This window comes from Mirounga angustirostris, unplaced genomic scaffold (assembly GCF_029215605.1).
Source record: "Mirounga angustirostris isolate CCGP_5_RB_7025 unplaced genomic scaffold, mMirAng1.0.hap1 SCAF_7, whole genome shotgun sequence".
NCBI classification, from domain to species: domain Eukaryota; kingdom Metazoa; phylum Chordata; class Mammalia; order Carnivora; family Phocidae; genus Mirounga; species Mirounga angustirostris.
Window position 1 is genome coordinate 249,767 of NW_026991715.1, and position 4,378 is coordinate 254,144.

Here is a 4,378-nt window from a genome sequence, read left to right on the forward strand (position 1 = left end):
TGCCTCTCTGTCTGGGGACCGGGTGGGGCGGGCCTTGGAGGGGCGCGGATAGCGCATGCGCTCCGACCCCGCTGATGCTGCCTCTCAGTCTGGGGGCCGGGCAGACGCCGGGCAGCTGCGGTAAGAGGAGCGCGTCCTGTGCGCACAGTCCCCGCTCGCAGGGCAGTGCTCCTTGGTGCCCTCCAATCCGCAGAGGTGTAGCTGGGCCAGGCGACACGGAAATGAGAAGCGGGGTTGATCGATCACTTAGAGTCAGAAGCTCAACCTGCTGCCACTCAGGTGCCCCTTGTTACTTTTACTTTCCTATTTAGTTTATCAATAATCATTTAATTGACTTATGAACCTATCAGGAATAAAAAGCATAATCGCTCATATAAAACAATTCCATCTTCTTATCTGCCTCTCTGTAGTAGGCTGTCTGTGGGATAAGAAGGTTCATTCGTTGACTCCACAAACACCCAGGAGACTCTCCAGGCTGCAGCAAGTGAGGTCAGCCTAGTGGCCTTCTCTAACGCTGGTATCTAATGTAAGAGGCAGACCACACACAGTTCCCTGAACAGACAATATGCTCTCAGGCTTTGAAAAATGGGAATAAAATATGCTAAGAACAGAAGGTATAATGGGGAAGGGCTCAGAAAGGCAGGATTTTTTTTCTTTAACAAATGTTTCATCTCACTTTCTTTAATCCATCTGAAATAGACTATCTCCCTTCTGTCTCTGACACCAGGATTTTTTCTGCTCTATCCTGAGGCATGCCTGTCTGTCTCAATGCCCCCACCCCTCTCCACACAAACAGTTTCCTCCTGTTCCCTTCATTTCCCTCCCCAGCTGTCCTCTGGGAATATGGCAGCCCATGTCACCCCTCAAAGAGTAGCTATTTTCTCCTCCAGAAGCTACATGACACAGGATTCCAACGGGGTAGGTGTCCTCCCTGCTTTTCCTTGGTCCTCCCAAATCATTTATCCCCCTTGTCCTTGCAAACTCTCAGCTACTTTAAAGCAAATTTCTGGATTGGGGCATCACACCATGCCTCTGTCATTCTGGAAGCAGTGACATTGAGGCCGATATGCAAATGGTGTGGGCAATGGCTAGGCACCAATGAGGAAGGGCCTCATGGTAGCCTCTGGGGAGCAAGTGAGCCCAGTGTGTTAGGTGTGAAGTAATCCATCAACAAGGCTCTGTCCTCGGTGGTATGAAATTGGTAACATTAATGAAGTGAGAGAAGAGGGCCCTTGGGAGACATTAGGGGCCAGGGAAGGAAGAGATGAGTAGGTCATATTCAGGGTGCATAGAGCAAACATAAACTCAGACAGTGCAGCTGTAGATGAAAGCGGATGCTCTGACAGAGCTGCCCAGTTCTACACAAGAAAGAGAAGCAAGGAAGCGTGGTCTAAAGAGAGCACGGAAGTCTCCATGGAAGGATATGTTTACATCAACCCCTAGATTTTGGGAGACTTTGAAGGGGTTAGAAATGGTGGGGAAGACTGTTTATGTGGAAGAAAGAATATGAGTGTGGCAAAGATGCAAGAAAGACAATGTCATGTAAATATAATTAGTTTCAATGGAAATGGGAACTAGAGATAGGGAGATTTTATGTTGTCGCTTGTTTGTCTGATTATTATGTTTAACATATATAGAATGGAATGTGCATACAGTGTAATCTAGCAGATTTTCTGCATGCTCAAAACAGTGTTCCGGATAGAATAAACTAGACTAGACAAAAAGTGTACTCATAGGGGGAGAAACTGGAGGCAGACATTTACTTGAATTATCTTTACACTATTATAATTCTTTGAAATTCTATGTCATAAAAGGATGTGTTATGCATTTTGAATAAAACACACTGGAATTATCCTAGATCCATTATCCAAAAAAATGTATGACCCAATACGAATGCTAAGGAGAGCAAGAACACACCACGGAAATGTCTTGCCTTTTCCCTTCCCAAATTATTTTTTTAACAATTTGGTGAGTTACTTTTCATTAATATTCACACATTATTGTGAATAATAAATTGGCTCCTAAATTCCCGGGTTTTATTTCCTGTACAGATCTTCCAGAAAGAATGCAGGACCACACATCATCACCTGTAGATGTAACTCACAGGCCAAAGGAGTGAGAAAAGTGTGCTTCCAGTCCCAAAACTCTGCCATTGTCATTGTCTGAAACTGACTTCATCGGCCACACTCCTCTGACTTCAAAAAGAACTGTGAAGTGTGTGATCGTATGTGGACAGTACTGAACCCATACAGATCTAGACATTCTACTAACAAAGGATAGACTAGATGCTTTAGAGTCACCATGACGACCATGGACTGTAGCACCATGTGGAGGAATAACCATGGGAGGCACTTATGTCAGGAGAGTTGGTAAGAGATGGTGATTTTTATATGGAGGAGTGCAGAGATAAAGAAAAGTTGGGATAACTTTTTTTTTTTTTTCTGATTTCTGGCTCGGGCTGTTGTAAATGGTGGTACCAATGGTGATACATGCTTCAGGGGACTTTGGCAGTTCATTGTTAGGCACGGTGAGTTTGATGTCACTGTGAGAGACTACTCACAGGACTCCCTTAAACTGGCATGGCAGCAACAATGAATAGATACAAGTTGGCCATGCAACAGTTCCTTGGTGTATGATTCGGTGTCCCGAAAAGTCAAAAGGACAACAACAAAAAAAAGTTAGTTAATTATAATGTCAATTAGCTAGTATAGAATGAAATTCTGAGCAGCTCAGCGGATGGATTTCATAATAAGGAGCATTGCTTAGCTCTCCACCCATGCCTGTGTTTGTGTATATGGGTGGGAAACAAACCACACGCTGTCATTCAACAAACTGCAATTCCACTTGCCCCAGAGAACCTCAGGGACCAATTTCACCAGGCAGAGTACACAATCTGCTTCTGACTCACAACATCGAATTGTATTTCTTTACTCGGTTATATACTCTCATATCCTGAATACTACTCTCTCTTTCTAGAATATAGTAGTTTAAATGCTTATTTAAAATATAAAGTATGTTGGCTAACTGAACATAATGAAAAATTAATAAAAAATAAAACAAAATAATTATAGAAATACTAATACTGCAATTTTAGAAACAATAACAAAAACAACAGTAATAATCCTTGTCCCTATGTAACGACTAAGTGCTAAGCTCTGTTCTGCGTGTGCATGTATGTACCTGCGTATGTGCAGGCATCTGTGTTATATACTGTGTTGTCTCTTAGTCTAGAAAAAAACCTTTGATAAAAATTCATTTGATAAAAAAATTGATTTGATAAAAATTCATTTCAGATAAAATTTCATGTCTGATTGATGTGTTGTATAATAAGACAATATAAAATATTTCAAAGATACTGTATTTGCATTGGATTTTCTTGTTTATCTCTTCAAATCATGGAAATTTTTCACTTATATTACTACTCTCTTAATATAATCATTTGGGTCAGTAGCATACCCATTCCTAGGGAAAGTCACACTATCATACATTTATGGTATGCATTTTTCATGTCAACTCCTTTAAATAAGCAATGATTTTATTCCATCCATATTTAGGGAAATCCATTGTTAGACCTCTGCCTCTTCTATGAAATTCCATTACAGTCAATTATCAGCAAAGACCATTTAACTGGAATCAATTGCACACCAACCATGTAAGTCTGGTATTTGAAGACAGTGCTTATAATAGCTATATCATTTTGGTCATTGATATCATACATTTTTAGAATACATCCAAAAATAAAAGTAGCATTATCTTTTAGTATAAATAGAAGCATGTATATCAGACTTAATATTCCCAGGATTTCTACATTAAACACCTCAAGATAAATATTACTCAGGAAGTAATGATGTATTATTTTTGTCCTTCATCTTACAGTCAAAATTTTAATATAAAGATGTAATGTAGGAACATACAAATAATTGAATAGATGTGTAGTCTTACTAATTTTATTGAATAGTTTCCTTCTATTTAAATGTAATTTCCCTTCTGTTTAAATTTAAGGAGATATTATGAATGTTTTATTCATGTACTGAGAGATGTGACAGAAAAATGAAAAGAATATTTTTCAAACTAGTTAAGTCAAATTAGTGCTGCATAATGAATTTTCAAAATGTTGACAAATGTAAAATGGTAAAAAAATATTTGAGCATATTGCATTCACTAGGTAAACTGCATGGAAGCCTTTCTTTTACCTGGGAGGCAAGTTTGGGATATGACTGTGTTTATAGCTAAAGACTTGGTATCTAATGATGACAGCATCTTCTATAATTAGTCTCCAAACTTCTAGAGGTTAGCATGGTGTAAACTGCATGTTATGTCTCTTTACTTACATTTAGTATTATTAGACAGAGAATATTTAATGTCATATAGAGAGAAA

The 4,378-nt window shown here is 39.2% G+C and overlaps 1 long non-coding RNA gene across 1 annotated transcript; it reads left to right on the forward strand.

The window, feature by feature from the left end:
* Positions 1-481: 481 nt before the first annotated feature.
* On the forward strand, positions 482-3,360 carry LOC135365314 (uncharacterized). The gene is made up of 2 exons (XR_010412921.1): positions 482-918; positions 2,052-3,360. It is a non-coding gene; the product is annotated as an uncharacterized LOC135365314 (long non-coding RNA).
* Positions 3,361-4,378: the final 1,018 nt, after the last annotated feature.